Source organism: Mercenaria mercenaria, chromosome 4 (genome assembly GCF_021730395.1).
Source record: "Mercenaria mercenaria strain notata chromosome 4, MADL_Memer_1, whole genome shotgun sequence".
Classification (NCBI taxonomy): domain Eukaryota; kingdom Metazoa; phylum Mollusca; class Bivalvia; order Venerida; family Veneridae; genus Mercenaria; species Mercenaria mercenaria.
In genome coordinates, this window is record NC_069364.1 from 42,607,437 (window position 1) to 42,630,922 (window position 23,486).

Genomic DNA, 23,486 nt, shown 5'->3' on the forward strand with positions numbered 1-23,486 from the left:
TGTCTGTCTGTCTGTCTGGTTATTAAAGTGTGGCTCAACAATAAGGTGGGATATGTTTATACACCATTTATTATGACAGAGGTGGGAACAGTGTAGCCTGTTCCCGTCCATGTCTGTCTCTTGAACAGCTTGTCCGGTATGTGGTAAGAACACCAGTCTATGGACACGTTCTAAACGAGAAACCGTGCCAGGCCACTTAACTCTTTTCAGGCCATAGCCATCTTTGTCACACACTCCCACCCACTTAATGCAGCCGAGGCTATTGACCCCTATTTTGCATTTTTTCTAAATAGATTCCCTTAATTTTTCAGTATATTTGCTATCTGATACTTCTGTTGACAGTTTACAATGATTTCGTCTGCAAAAACTAGCAAAAAGTGAAAAAATTACCAAAAACTATGTTACATCTTCAGCCAAGAAATTTTACCTTTAGGTCAAAGGGAAGTAACCGGTTTCCCATAGACTTACATTGTAATGTTTTGGGTTATAGCCCTTTCCTAACATTTAAACTTTTGATGCCACCTACCCAGGGTGATAGAACTATTCAAGACCTAAAAGAAAACAGCCAGCAATATACATGTTGACTGTCATTTTTCTGCACTTTTTTCACCCGGAAGTCAGTAACCCCCAGTCCGGCACTGAATTTTTGTTTACATTTCATGAAAATACCATATCAGTAAAACAAGCAAAATTTTCAAGCAAAATACACCTTTAAATATTTTTTCCTCAATTAATCATGGCTTAGAACTTCAATTTAAGAAATAAAACAGTTTTCAAACATATCCAACAGGTATTTCACCAATCAGAGACCACTTTACATCTTAAATATTTGTGTCAGAATACCATATACTTTTTCAACCAATCAAAAGCCCAGTGATTATTTCCCTTTGACCTTATCCTATTTTTGCGGCGGGCCGCTTGCGGCTTCTGCCGCTTAGTTAACACTCACAGTTTCAAAGTGTGTCATCGCGCGGAAGATCGAAAATTGGAGACAATCCGAATAACACATCAAATTGAAGCGTAATAATTCTTGTAAAAATGAGTAGAAGGGTTAGTGGTTACTGCGTGATGATTTATAAAGTACTTATATCTTGTATGGTAAACCTGTTTTATACAGTAATAAACCCGTCAAACTAGTTCAATAACAGAACTATTTGACTTCGCGGAATGTCATTGGACAAAACCAAACAACATACTGTGACAAAATAGTCCACATTTTCATTGTTATTACACCGTAAAAATGCATTTGATGAAGTTTTTATATTATCCTACTTTCGTGCATTTTAATAAGAATAAAGAAGAAAATCTAGGCGAATGATATTTTTTGTTTTAATAGGTATTACCGGACTTCTTTAATCATTGTTGTTTATGACGCCATCTTGTTTTTGTGAATGAAACAACAACAATAACTTCTAAAGGACATATCTGTTTCGGTAATTTTGTTTTATAAAACGAGCTTTTAATAGGAACGTGAGACCGTGTCAAGGTGTCACTAATATATAGCGTATGCCTTCCGTATTTGCAATTACCACAAAATAGTTTTTATAACTGAAACGTTCGAAGAAGCGGAAAATGACTCATCGATAGCATTATAGATTTCTGCACTTTTATCTCAAATCAAGGAATATTGCATTTGGAATGGGGCATTATCCTGTTATTTGGTCCGTGGACCAAATAAATTCCACAATATTTAAATGATATGTTTAGCTTCTGTTTTGTAAAAAAATCATTGTGTATCCATCCGCCATTCTAAAAAAGATCATAGTGTATCCATCCGTCATTCACTGTTGAGGTCATGTAAGGTCGCGTAGGAATACACATAACAAATTATACATGTGCGGACCAAATACCAGGAGTATATATATAGAGACGAAAATGTTTTCCGATAGATTCATTCTAATGCCTTATAAGGGGAAGTATCCCCGGGAAAAGGGTTTTCTTTGGGGGGGGGGGGGGGCATATTTTCAGAAAATTGGGCTTGGTAGTCTTTTTTTTGGGGGTGGGGGGGGGAGTGAAATTCTGAAAATAATTCGTTAATATAGAAGTTTTCAGGTGCGGACCAAATACCAGGAGTATATATAGCGACGAAGAATTTATTTGGTCCGCGGACCAAATACCAGGAGTATATATAGAGAGACGAAATTGTTTTCCGATAGATTCATTCTAATGCCTTATAAGGGGAAGTATCCCCGGGAAAAGGGTTTTCTTTGGGGGATCATATTTTCAGAAAATGGGGCTTGGCAGTCTTTTAGGGGTGACATTCTTAAAATAATTCGTTAATATAGAAGTTTTCAGATGCGGACCAAATACCAGGAGTATATATAGAGAGACGAAATTGTTTTCCGATAGATTCATTCTAATGCCTTATAAGGGGAAGTATCCCCGGGAAAAGGGTTTTCTTTGGGGGATCATATTTTCAGAAAATGGGGCTTGGCAGTCTTTTGGGGGTGACATTCTGAGAATAATTCGTTAATATAGAAGTTTTCAGATGCGGACCAAATACCAGGAGTATATATAGCGACGAAGAATTTATTTGGTCCGCAGACCAAATACCAGGAGTATATATAGAGACACGTAATTGTTTTCCAATAGATTCTTTCTAATGTCTTATAAGGGGAAGTATCCCCGGGTAAAGGGTTTTCTTTGGGGGAGCATATTTTCAGAAAATGGGGCTTGGTAGTCTTTTGGGGGTGACATTCTTAAAATAATTCGTTAATATAGAAGTTTTCAGATGCGGACCAAATACCAGGAGTATATATAGCGACGAAGAATTTATTTGGTCCGCGGACCAAATACCAGGAGTATATAGAGAGGTCAGGCATTCTGCAGACAATGTTTACCCATAAGTTTACGTTCAGATCAAAAGATAATCATGTACTTCGAATGAACCAATTAACATAGTTCACAGAGATGTTAATATGCCTTGATTTTGATTGCAAGTTTCAATTGACCGTTAGCTATGGAAGCACGCGATCACAGAAGAAAAATTTACACACAATGGATGATAATACAAGACATTAGTGGAGATGCTAAAAAGTGGTCAAAGCTAATTAGGAGACTGTTTTGGAAGATAGGTGTTAAACATTTTGATCGTTTATTATTAGCTGCATTCGTGTATGTCAATGGATTAAATCCAGATATATTTCTAGAGTGGGCTTATCTGACAAATTTGTGCAGGGATGAGAGCGGATATAAACATTTTCGCGATTTATTCCGTCTGTTTGACGAAAAGAAATACAATTTGTATGCATTTAATGTCACAAATAATCGGTACGAGTATATTGATATTTTTTGTGTGTACTTAAACAGTATCTCGGAATAAAGACTACTAATTTTGTGCTGAACTGCTCTTTTAAAACTTGGATATTTCGTTGTTCATTTGCTGTGGAAGTAATTTTGGACTGCTAACTGACATGTAAGTAGTTTTTATATTCGGTTACTTTACGGAATAAATAGCATTAGTCTATTGATACAGACTATAGTCACCTGAGGTTAGGGACTTTGTTTTCAACACTGTACGGAATAAATAGCATTAGTCGGCTTTTGATGCAGACTATAGTCACCTGAGGAATGAAAAAGACTTCGGACTTTTTTTTGCAACACTATAGGAACTACTTTTTAGGATGGACTACTTTTTGACCCCAATACGGTGAGAAACACCGATAAATAATTTCAAGAAAGTTACATTAATACAAGAAAATAAGACCGGAAAGTTTCTGGTCCGCGGACCAAATAACAGGATAATGCCTAAATGGGGCCTTACGTTTGCTTGGTAAGAATGGGTATTCCAAATTGCAACTAGATACTACTAACTAGCAGAACTTCGGATACTTCACACGTTTGGCATCAAATTAAAAGAAGATTTCTACGTCATTCATGTTCAGCAGGACACATGATTGACAGAAGGCGGGTACAAAACACAATGTTAGGCATTGATTTTTCTGCTTTTATTTCATAATGTTTGGGATTTTTTGTCAAAGCTATTTTATGAAGGTTAATAATTTGTAGGGTGTATTGATTTTTAGCAAAGAAGTATAACTATAAATATACAGAATCGCAACTGGAGATCATCTCCCGCAGGCACGTATCCCCGCGATAACTGGTGTTATCATCTTGAAGGGTTAATGCTGACTTGATCTGTTGATCACTCCTGATCAAATCGATAGACTCTTGTTAATTTAAAACTGGTGATACATGTACGGCCGTCGCGTAATAAACTGAATCGGGTCCAATTTTCAAACGAGCACTCTTGATTTCTCAGACTTCCAATCATAAACTCATTTCTTCCCTGTGATCTTGTAGAAAATACTAACAATATTAAAAAAACACCATTAACATTATAAACAAACGATCTTAAAATAGAAAGTTTTTCACGATAAAATTTTTTATCCTTCTGCTTTCTGTTTCATTCACTGGTAACGGCTGACCGAATCGGGTCCAATTTTCAAAAGACCACTTCTGAATTTCCAGACTTTCAATCATAATTTATTCCTTCCTTCCCTGTGTAAAAAATACTAACAACAATATATATATATATATATATATATATAGTCAACATTAAAAAACACCATTATCATTATAAACAAACAATCTTGACAATCTAATAGAAAGTTTTTCATGACAAATTTTTATCCTTCTGTTGTATGGTAAAAAATTTCAGACATTGGTAAAACGAGATCTCATTCAGTTACCACGTGATGTTTGCGAGATTTGCTCTATGTGCCTTTCAAGTTGCGGGTCTGTTTATTCTTATAGGCTTAGCGCTTTGTTTTTAGGCAATGATAAGGGGTCAAGACTCCAGTACCAGACATCTAGACAAGTTCCATTTATCTCTGGACAGATGAATTAAAAATAAAATAATAAACAATATTTTCTTTAGTATTTAAGACATGGATTGTGCTCATGAATTGTTGAATTGGTTTAATTAATGGTGACAGTCGTTAATTGCTGTTAAAATTTTCTATTCAATATGCCTCAGACCTTCGAGTGAGAGCAACATACATGTAATAATTATGATTATAAGATAAACAAAAAATTAGATGAAGGCAACTTTAGGCTAGACTTAATATACTCATTTGGTTTATTGGGATGACTTATTTTATGATATGGTATTTTTTTATCCCTCTAAGCCTTACCCGTATCAGCATTTTAATGTTAGGAAAACGAAGACAATAAAAAATAAAAAAAATGTCATATAAACTGGTCAGACTTACTGCTACAATACATTAAACATTAATATATTCATGTTGAATTTAACTAATAATTTTAAATAACAGACATAAATCTATATACACATAAATCTATATAATATAATGTAAACAGGTGTGAGGAGATATTTACCCCGACACCTGTTTCAATACGCAGCGGACGCGAACGACACTAACTTGCAGAAACAAAACATATATACATTAAAAAATGTCAGTGATGCAATTTTATGCTTTAGTGTCGACATAAATTCATTATCAGAGATGTAATCTATACAAATACATTGTACATGTACCAGAAAACATTCACAACGGATTTCACTGGGGATTTCTTAAGTTTGGACGTGACGGGACAGCGACAGTCAGATTTATGTTATCACGCTGTCCCAAAACGTTCTGCTTTATGACAAGAAATCAGAACTTTTACCAGCAATTACCTTATACACAGTAATACAGTACATAATAAATTAATAGTACATGACTGTACATGTTGTATATTGATGCCCGGACTAGGGGTGTAGCGATATGCTTAGTCTCACATTACAATACATATCGTGTGACAAAATTAAAAAAAAATTAATGTTCCTTCTCTTGGAAAGTACTTGAAATTTTGCTTTAAAGTTAAAGTAACTGTAATAAATGATACATTTGTTTAGTTGCTATCTTCAACAATGATTGTATGGAAGTTTTCATTCAATGCCGATCTCTACTTTTCACTGTATCGTAAAACAGACCTATGATACGATACTCTTATCGCCAGACTATATATATATAATGTATCGTGATACAGTGAATTTCGAGATGTCGTTAATTACACCCTTAGCCCGGACCTCTAGACCTTAATGTATTTATTGTGTGAAGTTGTGCATTTCCGTTTTGCTAAATAAACATGTACTATGATCCATAAGACATAACGTGATGAAAAACAAAAAACTTAAATTATCGTAAAAAATGAAGTTTAAAAGTAATATTGAGCTTACTTATGGAAGTAACACATACCTGGATACCAGCTGCTAGTTACTCTACTTGTTGGGAAATTTTATTTAAAAAAAATGATATTAAATCAGACGATAAATAGAACAGTAGGTTTTTATAGTCCCCTACAGGTGGAACACCGGAGTGGATTATAGGAATGACGCCTATTAGAGTGCAATAAATAGATATGCATGTACTTGACTTATGCTTATAGGTCAAAGGTCAGTGTCACTATTGAAGGTCAAGAAAAATTTGTTTCTGCTGAAGGATTATCAAGTGCTACACAAAAATGTTCCCCATGATGAGACAGTGCTTGTTGGTTAAAGGTCAAGGTCACTGTTCAAGATCAAGTAAAAATTTGTTTCTGCTACATTAATTGCATCAAAGGATATTTTTAGTACTACACAGAAATGTTCCCCATGATTATGCTATATGTCGCGCACATGACCATTGTTGTCGGCCATAGGTCAAAGTCATTATTGAAAGTCAAGCAAAAAAATTTTCACCGGTATGGGACTTATGTATATAATGCCACGGCTATACTCTGTCATTTGTTCATACAGACCTGGTGTCTCAAGTGTTTTATTTCAGGCATTTTTCATCAACTTAAAAGTTTTGTTTCTTTAAATCTCTTGTTTGATATTATTGCTATATCAGATGCACATATTATCTTCATATTCTGGTCGGATGATTTTTAGCTCGACTATTCGAAGAATAAGTAGAGCTAATCCTACTCACCACGGTGTCGGCGTCGGCGTCGGCGTCACACCCTGGTTAAGTTTTTCGTACCAGTCCACATTTTGACAAAGTCTTTTGAGATAAAGCTTTGAAACTTTCAACACTTTTACCATCACCATGTCCAGTTATAGGCAAGAGTACATAACTTTGTCAAGCATTTTGACTGAATTATGGCCCCTTTTGAGTTAGAAATCTTGGTTAAGTTTTTCGAACCAGTTCATATTTTGACAAAGTCTTTTGAGATAAAGCTTTGAAACTTTCAACACTTGTTTACCATCACCATGTCCAGTTATAGGCAAGAGAACATAACTCCATCAAGCATTTTGGTTGAATTATGGCCCCTTTTTGACTTATAAATCTTGGTTAAGTTTTTCGTACCAGTCTGCATTTTGACAAAGTCTTTTGAGATAAAGCTCTGAAACTTTCAACACTTGTTTACCATCACCATGTCCATTTGTAGGCAAGAGTACATAACTCCATCAAGCATTTTGGCTGAATTATGGCCCCTTTTGACTTAGAAATCTTGGTTAAGTTTTTCGTACCGGTTTATATTTTAAAACAAATACAAAAGCACGGAAGGGGAGAACAACACGTCGAACACCGGGGTGGTTGATATACTATTTATTACTTGATCAACCAGTTTCAGTCTACTAAGACCTTCATCAGGATAAAATACATTAGAAAATTATTGACTAAAGTACATAAAATGCTGTGTCAGTTTGTGAAGTTTGTTACTATTTATAGCCTAAATGTTACTATTTATAACTGAAAGTCTGGCAAGCTGCCAAATTTGGACTTATTACAATTACAAACATTATTACAGTCAAAAGTTCCATAAACTCTTCCAATACTGATTGAAAGTTCGTTATATTCATTGAATAGTCCATATTCATCTTGGCAAATGGTTGTGTCGCTTGGAACGTTCCTGGTCGGTGTAGATTGTGGTGAAATCGGATCTGGTATGGTAAATAAACATTCATTGATATTGAGTTAGTGTTTAGATTTTGGTGTTTTCCTGGTAGTGTTCTTTATCTTAGGTTTAGAAATCCAATTCTTGAAGCCTGGTACTGTTCTGAATTTTGGTGTTATGTTCATATTCCACGTTAAAGAATGGCTTCTTTTGGTATTGTTACCTGTAGATTGTTCAGTTGTGATGGTGTTGTATTCTTCCTGGTAGTGGTAGGTCCTGGTGGCATGTCGTTTTAGAGATTGTTTATTTGCGAAGGTTTTATTGCACCATGAACATTGAAATTTTATTGTTGTGGCCTCGTGTTTCTTCTTATGTCTATATAAGCTCGAGGAAGTTGTGAACTGATTTCCACAGATGTCGCATAGTTTGTTGAAACGTTTTCCAACCCTCTTGTTTGTTTTTTTGCGTTCTGCATTATTTGATAATGCTTGAAGTTCCTCGGCAGTAGCTTGTCTTGCTATGAATTCTATTTCCGAATCTACTGGATGATATTGAGTCCAATAGGGGTTTTCGTCTTCAATTTTGATATCCATACTTCTTCTGTACGTAGGCGAATGTTAGTGTCTCTCGTTGTTGTTTGTATTAACGTGACGTTAATATCACTGACGTAGTGGTCTGCACGTGTGAAATGGCGCGAAACTGGCTTAACGTTGTTTTTGGCGCGTATATCTTGATATATCGGTTTATATTTTGTGTAAAGTGTTTGACATATGGCTTTGAAACATTTATAACTTGTTCAGTATAATAGTCTCTATCAGTAGGCAAGAGTACATAACTCTGTCATTTTTTTGACTGAAGTATGGCCCTTTTTGAACTTGGACATTGGTTCTGTTTTGTATATGTCCATGTTTTGTCAAGACTATTTGACATATGGCTTTTAAACTTTAAACACTTGCTTATCATTATAATTTCCATCTGTAGGCAAGAGTACATAACTCTGACAACTGTTTTGGCTGAATTATGGCCCTTTTTGGACTTTGAAATTTGTTCAGTTTTTCTTACAAGTCAGCGTTTTGTCAAAACTATTTGAACTGTGGTTTTGAAACATTTAACACTAGTTTATCAGCATGATTTCCATCTGTAGGCAAGAGTACACAACTCTGTCAACTATTTTGACTGAATTATGGCCTTTTTTTGGACTTGGAAATTAGTTAAATTTTTCATACAAGTCCATATTTTGCTTAACATATAACTTAACATATTTGCCAACATGGTCACACATTGCCATTTAGTGCAAGATTAATCGAAATCCACAAATACAGGAACATTTTATGTTTAATCCATTTTTTTCTTTTGTCTGAAAATCTATGGAAATATTTTGACCCCATTCTTCAATCAATTCTTCGAATAGTCGAGCGCGCTGTCATCCGACAGCTCTTGTTCAAAGTTCCAGCCAGATGATTTTTCACTGACTTATTGCCCTTTGGTAATTCAACTTAGTTTACTATAGTACCATTTCTTGTCCAGAGTATTCCTCAGCAACCACTGGCTAGAATTTATAGTAGCTTCATAGGAAGCTTCACTGCCAAGAGTAAATGCGCGTTCCAGTCAGATGATTCACTGAGTTACTGCCCTTTGATAATTCAACTTTAGTACACTATAGTACCATTTTTTGTCCTGGACTGGAATCCATAGAAACTTCATCGGAAGTTGCATATTATCTTCATGTTTTGGTCGAATGATTATCACTGAGTTACTGCCCTTTGATTGTTCAACTTTAATGAACTATAGCGCCATTCTAGTCAGGATATTTCTTGGCAACAAAAGGTGGTGCGCATTTTTAGCTCATCTGAGCACGAAGTGCTCAAAGGTGAGCTTTTGTGATCGCTCTGTGTCCGTCGTCGTCCGTCTGTCTGTCAGTCGTCCGTTGTCAACAATTTGACTGTTAACACTCTAGAGGTCACAATTTTGGCCCAATCTTAATGAAATTTGGTCAGAATGTTACCCTCAATAAAATCTTGGAAGAGTTTGATATTGGGTCATATGGGGTCAAAAACTAGGTCATCAGGTAAAATCTAAGATAAAGCTTGTTAACACTCTAGAGGTCACAATTTTGAACCAATCTTAGTTAAACTTAGTCAGAATGTTACTCTCAATAAAATCTTGGAAGAGTTCAATATTGGGTCAAAAACTAGGTCACTAGGTCAGATCAAAGGAAAAGCTTTTAAACACTCTAGAGGTCACAATTTTGGCCCAATCTTAATGAAACTTAGTCAGAATGTTACTCTCAAAATAATCTTGGACGAATTCGATATTGGGTCATCTGGGGTCAAAAACTAGGTCACCAGGTCAAATCAAAGGAAAAGCATGTTAACACTCTAGAGGTCACAATTTTGGTCCAATCTTAATTAAACTTAGTCAGAATGATACTCTCAATAAATTTTGGATGAGTTTGATATTGGGTCATCTGGGGTCAAAAAGCAGGTCACCAGGTCAAATCAAAGGAAAAGCTTGTTAACACTGTAGAGGCCACATGTATGACCATATCTTAATGAAACTTGGTCAGAATGTTGACCTTGATGATCTATTGGTCAAGTTCAAATCTGGGTCAGGTGGGGTCAAAAACTAGGTCAAATCAAAGGAAAAGCTTGTTAACACTCTAGATGCCACATTTTTGACTGTATCTTCATGAAACTTAGTCAGAATGTTAAACTTGATGATCTTTAGGTCTAGTTCGAATCTGGGTCATGTCACTTCAAAAACCAGGTCACCGGGTCAAATCAAAGGAAAAGCTAGTTAACACTTTAGAGACCACATTTATGACCATATCTTAATGAAAACTTGGTCAGAATGTTAATCTTGATGATCTTTAGGTCAATAGGTCAGGTGAGCGATACAGGGCCTTCATGGCACTCATGTATCTTCATCTTATGGTGGGATAATATTCCAGTGAGGTTCTAATATTTTATTAATTCAACATGAGTATTTTTTAAAACTATATGTGCCCAGTCAGCGAATTCCACTTTTTAGCTCACCAGAGCACGAAGTGCTCAAGGTAAGCAATTGTGACCAGTCATTGTCCGGCTGCGTTCGTCATGCGACATGCGTCATCCATCAACATTTACCTTGTTAACACTCTAGAGGCCACATCTGTGACCCAATCTTATGAAGCTTGGTCAGAAAGTTTGTCTTGAAGATCTCTTGGTCAGGTCAAAGGAAAATCTTATAAACACTCAAGAGTCCACAGTTTAAGTTGGAAATTCATGAGAATTGTTTAAAATGTTTGTCGCGATGTCCTCTAGGTCAAGTTCGAATCTGGGTCATGTGGGATCAAAAACTAGGTCACCCGGTCAAATCAAAGGAAAAGCTTGTTAACACTCTAGAGGCCACAGTTGTAACCCAACCTTTATGAATATTGGTCAGAATGTTTGTATAGATGATCTCTAGGTAAAGTTTGAAACTGTGTCAGTTAGGATAAAAAAAACAGGTCAGCAGGCCAGATCAAAGGAAAATCTTGTTAACCTCCATAGTTTAAGTTTGAAACTCATAAGAATTGGTCAGCATGTTTGTCTTGGTCAAGTTCGAATCTGGGTCATTTGGGTTTAAAAACTAGGTCACCCGGTCAAATCAAAGGAAAAGCTTGTTAAAACTCTAGAGGTCACAGTTGTAACCCGATCTTCATGAAACTTGGTCAGAATGTTTGTCTTGTTAATACTCTAGAGGCCACAGTTGTAACCCAATCATCATGAAACTTTGTCAAAATGTTTGTCTTGATGATTTCTAGGTCAAGTTTGAATCTGGGTCATGTGAGGTCAAAAACTAGTTCCGTAGGCCAGATCAACTCTGGTGAGTGATATAGGGCCACCATGGTCCTCTTGTTTCTTTTAATATGCAATAATCTTATTTTGGTGAGCATCCATTGGGTTTACCATTATTTTCTTGTTATTCTATGCCTTTTATTCTCGGTAAAAAAGGAAAAAGACAATCAAACAGACATGAACTCATCTTTTAGACGTATGTAACATTGCATTAAGTTGATATTCATGCGGATACTTTCATCGGTATATGGCTTTTATCGTTTTGCTTACATGCAGATTAAAATAAAGGATTTGTCTAGTCAAATACGGAATATATAATGGATCCAATACAGTAATATATTGGACAGTCACGTGGTACAAAAGTGATTCGCTGAGAAAAATATGTATTCAGTGTATATTCTAGATGCAAATTTATAATTAAAATTCAAAATCTAACTGTTTTGAGAAAGAGAAATTTTAAAATACAATCTTCCATTATATTTCATGTCTTCTATTTAAGCCCGCCGCATTCAGCACTTTTAGTGCTTTGATTTTTCATTTGCTGCGCAATTCTACTGGTCAGGCACTTCTATTTTTTCCATAGACTTCCATTAAAAGAAATGACTCTATCACACACCCCAAAATTGAGAAATTATCATTAAAATGTGATTTTATTTCAGTAAGACAGCATTTCAGACACATAAACATAACAATTTTATATAGACTCATCCAATCCATTTTCTTACAATTTTTCTTCAGACAAGCCTACCCCCTTTGTTGAATGACATTTAGATGTAAAATGCACAATGACACCTACTATTCTAAAAAGAGAATTGAAAAGTCAAGCATTCAGCCAGACACTTGTAAAATATTCCAAATTTTAAAGCATTAGCTGCTTGTTCTTGAGTCTGTATTACAAACTCTGTGTCTCTTCATGACATATATTTTTTGAGCATGGAGCTTAAAGATATCTTAATATTCAAGTTTCAATGTTACTCCTGCTTCTAATTTAGTTTTGAGTAACTGAATCACTGGAAAACATCTGAAATAAATTAAACATTATCAGTAGTTACATAAACAGACAAATAAAAAGACAAAAATGGCGTCCCGCTGACTGTCATTGCTTCAAGGAAAAGAGAAAATGTTTCCACATATAATGCAGGAGGTTATAAGAGCAAATATAAAGCTATGCCTGTCTAAAAGAATGTATTTCTTTGTCATACCTTAACTATTCTTCACCAATAACCACTCTGGCACTGTCAGTACCTAGTTTTCTTACAGTCTTTTGATAAAATCTTCATGGAATCATAACCGGTCAAGTCTGTTAAGAGATCTAAATAAAAGATATATGAAAAGAAAAAAACACTATACATTCATCTAACACTCCACCCCTCCTTATGTCCTGCACACAAAGAAAGTTCTGCCTTTGGGTAGACACTAAATACTGCAAGTATCGTCTAAGTCACATGCAGTCACCAGTTTGAAAAATTAATAATGCCAAAATTGAGCACCCTGGCGCTGATAATGACTGAAAATATCTACTTACTCGATTAAATCCCTGCATTTTTATTGCTGAATAACCTAGGAGGCTTTGATTCTCCTACAACAATCCAGCAGAAGAATATACAATAACAAAATCTTTCTTCAGAATCAATTCTTTCAGTTAATTCACAAATATAGGAAATTCTCTTTAGGTCAGGCACTATTATTTTTCCGTTGACTTCCATTATAAGAAATGACCCTGTCACATGCCCCAAAACGTGAGAAATTACCATTAAAATGTGATTCTTTCAGTAATTCAGCATTTCAGACACATAAAAATAGCAGTTTTATATAGGCTCATCAAATCCTTTTTCTTACATTTTTTTTTCAAACAAAACTATCCCCTTTGTTGAATGGCATTTAGAGGCAAAATGCCCACTGACACCTTCTATTCTAAAGAGAGAATTGAAAAAGTCAAGCATTCAGTCAGACACTTGAAAAATATTCCAAATTTCACAGAGCACATTGCATTGCTTGATTTTGACACAAATTTTATGATTGTAAACATAACCTTTTGTGCGGACAAAAGAAATTTACGTCACTTTTAGGGTAGCAGACCACCACTGACTGGCATTACAACTTTTCAATCTCCTATTTTCCTTTTATTTTTCCTCAATTTATGACAGAATATTCATGAATAGAAGCTGTCTGTGATAATGATATTCTATAAAGATACCTTAATAAGATATGAAGTTGCCAGTTTTTATATGAAACAGAGGAGGATTTGAACTTGTGACATTTAACCTTCCACAGGTGATGTGTCACTCTGTTACTCCGTGATAATAATAACACGGATCATAAATCTAGTATAGCTGTAGTAATTTGAATTGTGTGTACACTTTCTAAAAGGATGTAAAAATTGCGCTAGTTTACAAAACAAATATTGATTCATCAGACTAAAGATACACCATAGGTACTTAAATCTCATGTAAAAAGATGTCCACAAAACTATCCCCATGAACCATGCCAGCTCGATTGACAGTGGTCAGACAGATTTCCAAATGATGATCGGAGTAAAAAGAAAGCTTGAAGAAATTCTACCTAAAAGGTAAGCGTCTGTATATTAAACCAGTGTCATCATCAACCCAATGTATTGTTGCTACACCTTTTTAGCTCACCTGAACCAAAGGCTCAAGGCGAGCTATTGTGACCGTTCGATGACCGTCGTTCGTCGTCCGCGGTGCTTCGTGTGTCAACAATTTCTAATAAAATCTTCTTCAAAACCACTGGGCAGATTTACACCAAACTTAATATGAATAATCTTTGGGTGCCCCCCCCCCCTTTCACAATTGCCCAAAATAATTGAATTCCATGCAGAATTCTGGGTGCCATGAAATGAAAAACTTAATATTTGGTACATCTGTACGTAGCATGATCTAGTGAGCCTCTACCCAGATTGTTAAAAGTATCCACCCTAGGCTCAAATATGGCCCCGCCCTGGAGGTCACATGGTTTATATAGACTTAAATTGTGAAAACTTTGAAAATATTCTTGTACAAAACCACATGGCCTAGGGCTTTGATATTTGGTATGTAGTCCTTTACCAAAATTGTTGCTAAAACTGGCCCCGCCCTGGGGGTAATATGGTTTATATAGACTTATATAGGTAAAATCTACTTGTCCAAAACCACTGGGTCCAGGGTTTTGATATTTTGTGTGTAGCTTCATCTAGTGGTCCTCTACCAAGATTATTCAAATTATCCCAATAAGGTCAAATATTGCCCCGCCCGGGTGGTCATATGGTTTATATAGACTTATATAGGGGAAACTTTGAAATCACATTTGGTGTTGAAATCTACCCTTACCTATTATCATTTGAAAATCTACCTGTACAAAAGCACATGACCTAGGGCTTTGATATTTGGTATGTAGCATTGTGTAGTAGCCCTTTACCAAGAGTGTTCAAATTAATCACCCTGGGGTAAAACTGGAGCTTAGACATGTATTATGTGGTATGCTCTAGTGTAACTCTACCAAGATTGTTCAAATCATGACCCTGGGTTCAATATAGGCCACACCCAGGTGGTCCCTAGTTTTACTTTGAAGCAGTGGAAAACAAACTTGGAGCATAAGTATAATGTTTGATACATATTTCAACACTCATCTTGAATAGTCATATTCGTGACCTTCTGACATATTTTCTCGTTTTTGAAGTTACAGCATAGAAGTTTGGACCACATATATTATTTTTAATATAGATTTTAATGCTCAGCTTGAATGGTCTTAAGCATGACCTACTGACATACTTTCTTGATTTTGAAGGTACAGTATAGAAATTTTGACCACGTTTATAACTTTTAATACAGATTTAATACTCATCTGTTATATTCTTAACCCTAACCTGCTGACCTACTTTCTTGTTTCTGAAGCTACAGCAAAGAAATTTGGACCACATCTTTAATATTCTTAACCCTGACCCTGACCCACTGACATACTTGTTTGTTTTTGAAGGTACAACAAAGAGATTTGGACCACTGTACCATTTTAACAGATTTCAGTAGTTATTTTTAATAATCCCTGCCATGACCGACTCACCAAGTTTTTTGAAGCTTTAGCAGAGAAATTTGTTCAAGCAAGCAACTACACTCAGCTGAGCGATATAGGGTCATCGTGGCTCTGTTGTTTTCACACCTGAAGTAAAGGTTCAGGGTGAGCCGTTAGAATAGGTGGATGGTCCGGCGTTCATCGTTAGAAGTTCGACTTCAGTCGTCCACAACTTACATAAACATCTAACCTGCAGCTACTGGTCAGAATTACACCAAACTTAGTCTATAGCATCCTTGCAAGTTTCTCTCTCAAGTTTGTTCTAAAAATAAAATAAAAAACCTTTGAACGACTTTTTTTTATGAGCTGCTTGATGGATTTTCATCAAACTTCACCCGAAGCTTCATTGTAAGATCCCTTCCAGTTTTGTTCAAATTGAGGCGCTTGATCCCTTTTTGGGACCGCTTGTGCTGAAAATAGTGAAATATTTAAAAGACTAATACGAGCTGCTCGATGGATCTTCATCAAACATGACATGTAGCATCACTGTCAGAACCTTTCAAAATGTTGTTCAAATGGGAATACTTGACCCCAGTTAGGGGCTACTAGAGCTAAAAATAGAAAACATTTAAACGAACTTGAGTTGCTTACTTGATCATTAGCAAACGTAGTCTGTACTATCACTATAAGGCCCTTGCACAATGTTGTCCAAATCGAAGCCCTCGGCCTCTTTTTAGAGCCACTATTTAGAGCTAAAACAGAAATACTTTTAAATGACTTCTTCCTATGAACTGTTTGATAGATCTTCATCAAATATGGTTTGCAACATCGTAATAAGATCCTCTCACCATTTTGTTCAAATGGGGTACTCGGCCTCTTTTAGCCAAATGTAGGGGCTGCTAGAGCTAAAAACAGAAAAAAAAAACTCTAAAAGAGTTCTTCTCATGAGCCATTATACGGATCTTCATTAAACTTGGTCTGTAACATCATTATTAGGTTTTCACGTACAGTCTTTCAAACTTGCTTTGTAGCATCATTATGAGATCTTTTCCTAGATTTGTTCAAATGGGGGCACTCAGCTCCTTTTAGAGTCCGTTAGAGCATAAAGTAGACAACAAATTTTAAACAGTTTTTTTAATGAACCGCCTGATGTATCGTCATCAAAGTTGTTTTGTAGCATCATTATAAGGTCTCCAAAATTTATTCAATGGGTGCTCCACTCCCCTTTTAAGGGCTGCTAGAGCTAAAATAGAAAAACCTTAAACCAACTTCTTCCCATGAAGTGTTTGATCAAATTTTATCGATCTTGGTATGTTTTGTTTGTTTGTTTGTTTTGGGTTTAACGCCGTTTCTCAACAGTATTTTAGTCATGTAACGGCGGGCAGTTAACCTAACCAGTGTTCCTGGATTCTGAACCAGTACAAACCTGTTCTCCGCGAGTAACTGCCAACTTCCCCACATGAATTATCAGAGATGGAGGACGATTGATTTCAGACACAATGTCGTTTATCAAATCGTCACGGAGAACATACGCCCCGCCCGAAGATCCAACTCGCGACCCCGCGATCCGTAGACCGATGCTCTCCCTACTGAGCTAAGCGGGCGGTCTATCTTGGTCTGTAGCATTCTTGTAAGATCCTCTGTTAAATTTCTTTGAATAGGGGTATTTGGTCCGTTTAAAAAGGGACTCTTTACCTAAAAGTAGAAATATCTTTAAATGACTTATTCCGGTAGATTTTTTATTAAAATTTGTTTGTTGAATCCTTGTCAGGACCTCTAATTTTTTTTTCAAATGGGGATAGGGGTGGGGTTGGGTGAGGGCTCTTTGAATGATTTACTTTTTTATACAAAACACAGTTGTTATTATTTATGATAAAGTGTGTCATACATATATTCAATGTCAAATAGTCAATTTAAGGTGTGCTACCTAGGACCTAGGGTCACTTTGGCTATCTTATTAATAAATTTCTGCTATTCTGTTCTTTTGATGAATGGTATAATGCATATCTTTTGTAATTCACCAATTATTATGTTATTGCATTTATAACATATTATTTTATGTCTCGTAAATTTCGCTTATTTCATTTGCCAGTAACTGGCGACATAGCTAGAGGTTAGTAGAAAGCGATATTCATCGCAAAAAGTTCTATTCCACAAAGAAATCCATGCATTTATTTCTAATAGAAATCAAATTTGCATATATAATAGGATTTATAAGGAGAAGCGGTTTGACATTTGTTTTACATTTCAAGAGTTTTAGTGGAACATGGTCGACTGTGTGTAAGCATTTTCCTTATGAACAATCTAGTATTACTTTTACTGTTAAGACACCAGACATACTGCTCTTTTCCCAGCGTTGTCGTATAATGAAATAGATACTAACCGTATGACAATATCGAAGAATCTTCAAGCTGTTGACCTGACCAATGTGATATTCACCTCGATCTATCAGCATCGGTAAATATCAGCTCGGTCAGGTTCATATGCATGGAAATTTACCTCACCATCATACAGTAACTGTTTACTATTTAAATTATCACCTAAATCGTTAAAGTTCTAGACCTCAAATTTAGAAGTGGTTTGTACTTTTACTTCCATAAAAATGTATGATGTGTTTTTAATTCAAATGCTTTGATGAAAAGCAATAGATTTTAGGATCAAAGAAAGCTATTATTTCTAATTACAGATATTAAAAATAACACTTAAAAATACGTCACAAAATTTAGAACTTGTTTATGATTTGTAACGTGTTTAAACTTTCTTATTTAATAACAACTAGTATTATATCCTGAACTCTTTAAAGTAAATGATTACATCTGTAGACGTCCCGTCATTATTAGGTAAAACTGTTTGGTTTCCTTGGCATCAAATCCCTTTAGAAGTTCAGATTGAAGTTACATGGATTATATTTAATCCGCTTAGAAACTGATGAAGCATAAAAACTTCCTAAAAAGAATGTCCTTATTTAGCTGATTTTTTTTTCGTTCATTATATCAAAGGTCAATCTTACACTAAGCGTAACTTTAACTCACTTTATTCTTTTGTTTTCCATGTTAGTATTTACGCATGATTCCCATTAAACAATTGAGAAAAAACAAGTAGCCAGTAACAAACTGACAGTAATATTTATTAGGCCTAGACAGTTTAAACATTTTATGTATCATGAAGTTATAGTGCATATTTTCTGACCTGGCGGAGATATTTTAGTACAGGTTGTACCATTAAAATCAATAGGTAACTTGATGCAATCGGATTTATTCGTACGGAATGAAACCAAATCTAATGATGTAGCCGATTACCCTAAACTAAACGATAGAATGGCACATTGATGACATTTCTATAAATATCTCTGCCAGGTCAGAAAACATGCACTATAGTATATGGAAAACAAGAGATCTTTAGAAATCACACGACTGTTTACAGTTAACAAATTATCAATTTTGATTTAAGGATAATCAGGACAAGGGGAGCGCCCTTCAAATATTCCATACATGCTTTGCAAATTCAGCTTGAAGTTACTCTGTATGTAGTTCGTTGAATAGTTTGGCAGCATACTCTCCCTTATGTTATTTGTTATTCAAGCCGCAGAGTAATTGAATATAGAGAATCGCAACAGTTTCTTTTTCTATTTTAGGTATTGATGCGCTAGATTTACCAAAGTCATACGATTGTTTATAGCCAATAGATGAGTCGTGTTGATTTAGGTAATCAGGACAAGAAGGAGCGTCCTTCAGGTAGGCATCATACATATCATACTTTCTTTTCTAATTCAGCTGGAAGTAACTCTGTTTTTAGTTCGTTGAATAGTCTGACAGCATACGTTCCCTTTGTTATTTATCCCACAGAGCAATGAAATGTAGAGAATAGCTACAGTTATTGTCTCTTTTATAGACACACAATCTACTAAAAGTCATTCGAATATTTATAATCAATAGATGAGCCTTGTTGATCAAGAGGGAGCGTCCTTCAAATAGGTAGCTGAATGTCTTTCTTTACAAATTCAACTGGAAGTTACTCTGTATATAGTTCGTTGAATACTGTAGGCTTACTTATTTTAGCGGTGTACTAATAACAGCGCTTTTAGCGCTATCGCACGTGCGCTAATTCATGTCCGCGCATTAATTTGTCCAAGCATTTTCATTTGATGATGTTTTCTTCGAAATTTTGCAAATAAACACTCTTGACAGTTTGCACTAGTTACACTGCTTGCTAATATTTTAAGGTTCGTATGATATTCCTGTTTATTGTTCATATTATTATTTTAAATATATCATTATACAAAATAAAATATTTAAGCTTGTAGTTTGTGTTTTTTCTCATTTGATCAAGTTGTTATCGATTTCCGTATCACCTTCGGGCATGTCCGTTGTTGCATTCGCTCGTATACGTAAAGGTGTGAACGTTTGTATTAAGACACAATGCATGTAGGACAAAGGAGATTCAATGATTAAAATGTTCGACAATCTCGTTTTATTTCAGCAATTATAACTAGTAGATTCTATACAAAATATATAACACGCAGATTATTATAATTAAATACAAGAAGAGATTTACGGTATAACACTTAAGTAAATAATTTAAAATAAATCCTACTTTCTTTAGCCCGCCAACAGTGAAAAAAGTTGATTTAATAATCAGTATCACGTATAATTACACCAGAAACACATTACATAAAAATTGCCGACGGTTAAGTTTATTTCCGAATATTTTCGTGAATCTCCGTAAATCTCCGATAGCCTCACCTCGTACAGCGCTAAAATCAGAAATTAGCGGTCTCGCGAGAGCGCTAATTCACGTCCACGCATTAATTAGATATTTCACCAAAAATTGCGTTTTGCGCTAAATTTTTGCCGCGCTAATAAATGTACGCCTACAGTAGTCTGGCGGCATACTTTCGCTTTGTTATTTATCCCGCAGAACAATTGAATGTATATTGTTGATCTAAAGAATCGCTAAAGATATTTTTATTATATTAGGTATTGATGCTAGATCTGCAAGAAGTCATACCATTTAGAATAGACAATAGATGATCCGTGTTGACACAAGGGTAATCAAGTCAGAACCGAACGTCTTTCAAATAGACAGCTGAATGTTGTATCATACATTCTTTACAAGTTCGTTGAATACTTACCCCTTGTTTAATCTTATCTCATAGCTCTGTTGAATATCGTACTAAGAGAATTCTTTTAGTTTTTCTCTTTATTTTTAGAAAGATTTGATACATTTCACCGATATCTTTTATTGTTAATGACAAAACAGTAGTTACTCTATCAAAATAAAGAATTAGTTTTTTTATCATATTTTTTGTCTTTATCTGTTTTAATACATGCATGAATATACCCTGCTTCGAAACCAGAATACATTTTTTTGTCAGTTACTTCTGACAAATTGGAACATAAGATGAGATAAGTCGCTATATTCAACATAAAACATACATGAAAAAATGAACTGTCACTCAGTTTAATTGATAAAACTAACAAGTCATCATTATCTGTAACTGAATAAAAATATTATCATCAAATCTCTGGAATAAATATGGATTACGAGTGCCAATTGTATGTTGAAAATAATAAGTAAACACATGATTTACAAGCATTTAAGCATTAAAAATACATTTATTTGTTTCCAATTTTAAAACGTTAAACTAGACTGTAATTGCTAATTTTACGAATTATTGCTTACATGGATACAAAAGTTTGGAGAATTATTGATCTTGATTTTAATGTGTAGTCTTTTTTACAAGTGTTCAGGGAGCGAAGGTCAAATATAGGTGTAGAGAGCAGTCATTCTGGTGAAGTTTATCAAACATCACATAGGTGGTTAAATTTCAATTCAGCACGGAACCTTTAACATTAAAAGAGCGAAATACATGATCACCAGTGAAATCACACTAAAATTTGTATTAATTTAGTAATCTTTTGATTATCAGGCAATTCGTAAAATACTATTTACTAATGTTAATCTAATCAAATTAAATCGAAAGCCAATGTTATAAAAAAACAGAATCGTCATCGAGGAACCTGTTGACATAATACGAATATCTTTTTATAAAAAAAAAGAAAGAAAATTCAATTATATATAAATTTATTTGAATACACATGATATAACAAGAAAAATTGTACGAATTATAGAAAATTGTGTGTTCGCAAACACATACAACTGCACGTTTTTTTATAAAGATAAAAGAAATGACATGAGAAAGTTAAAAACATTTTTTTGTTGTTACAGTATAAAAAAGAAAAAACGAATCTAAGAAAATTCAAACACGAGGTGTATAATAATGACAAAAAGAAACAAGTATTATACTTGGGACTATTAATAATATTCTGAATTCAGAATATATAAAATATACATTTACGCCATAACTACAAACAAAGATCTCAATAACAAAAATATTTTGAAATTTTCTAAACATTTGCGAACAACTTGCTTTAAATTTTATCAATGACATTCCATTTCCCCCACTCATAATTTGTATATCAATAAATCACATTTTCTGAACTCGAGTAATAGTAACGTAAGGGCAAAATCAGTAAAGATATGAATTAATTAACCTTGTTTTACATACCCGTATTTTGCAATAGATAATTGATCACGAATGAAATAGATGCATTTTGAATGACAGCAACATTTTTATAATTGGAAAAACAACACCTTTACTTTTAACATTTTAGACAAGGTAATTTTCGATATTCGTAAAATACCAGATTTGTTTGCTGTCGTTATTTTGCTGATGATCAAATTGTTGAAAAAAAAACTCACATTGTGAAACAAGTCATTTACACATTGCATGTGACTAACATGTAAAAAGGAGTTATTTGTTTATATCACCAAAAATCTGTCAAAAATAAATTTTATAGGTAAACATATTTTGTTAAATATAGTACTGTTCTCAAAGTTATTATCTTAAATTGCATTTTCTGTTCCAAAATGTCTGCTATTCGACAGCCAGAGACAGATGTTTGATACGGAAATCAATGTACAATGGTTCAATTAATGGCAACAAACTGGACTTGCCAATGGTATGAAATCAATACTGCCATTTACTGATAAAGTAAAAACAAATACATGAAATGTTTTAAAATTGTAAGCACCCTTGAGGCATACTTGAGGCATTCAAAATAAAGTATCAATTCTAAGAGCCGTAAACTTGAAACATTCAGAGTAAAGTATCAAAACCATACGTTTGAAACATTTAAAATAAAGTATCAAAACTAAGAGCCATACGTTTGAAACATTAAGAATAAAATTTCAAAACTAAGGGTCATACGTTTGAAACATTAAGAATAAAATATCAAAAATAAGGGCCATACGTTTGAAACATTAAGAATAAAATATCAAAACTAAGGGCCATACTTTTGAAACATTTAGAATAAAGTATCAAAACTAATAGTCATAGACTTGCTTTGATATCATATATATGGGCCAGAGCAACGCTGCTAGTATTAAGAATAAATGATACTATCAATAAGGTTATATATATATATATATAGAAATAAACAATGGGTACAGTTTACAAATATCCTCGATATAAACACTGGAGTGCAAACGTTATAAATCATAACCTTACGTATGTGAAGTCGACCTTGGTGGTTGATTTTGTTTCGTATACGTCATTAAGGAGACAATTAAATTCGAAAAGCAGAGGCAAGTGTTTGCTCACATTTAAGAACGTGCGTCACTAACCTAATACGTTCATAAAAGTTAAGTGTTGCGAAATACATTTCAGAGTGAATAACAATTGGACTAAATTAAAAAAAAAGATGTATCTTATTGGTTAATACATTGTCTTTTTAACATCTCCTGGATATTAAGATATCAGAATACAAAGAAAAA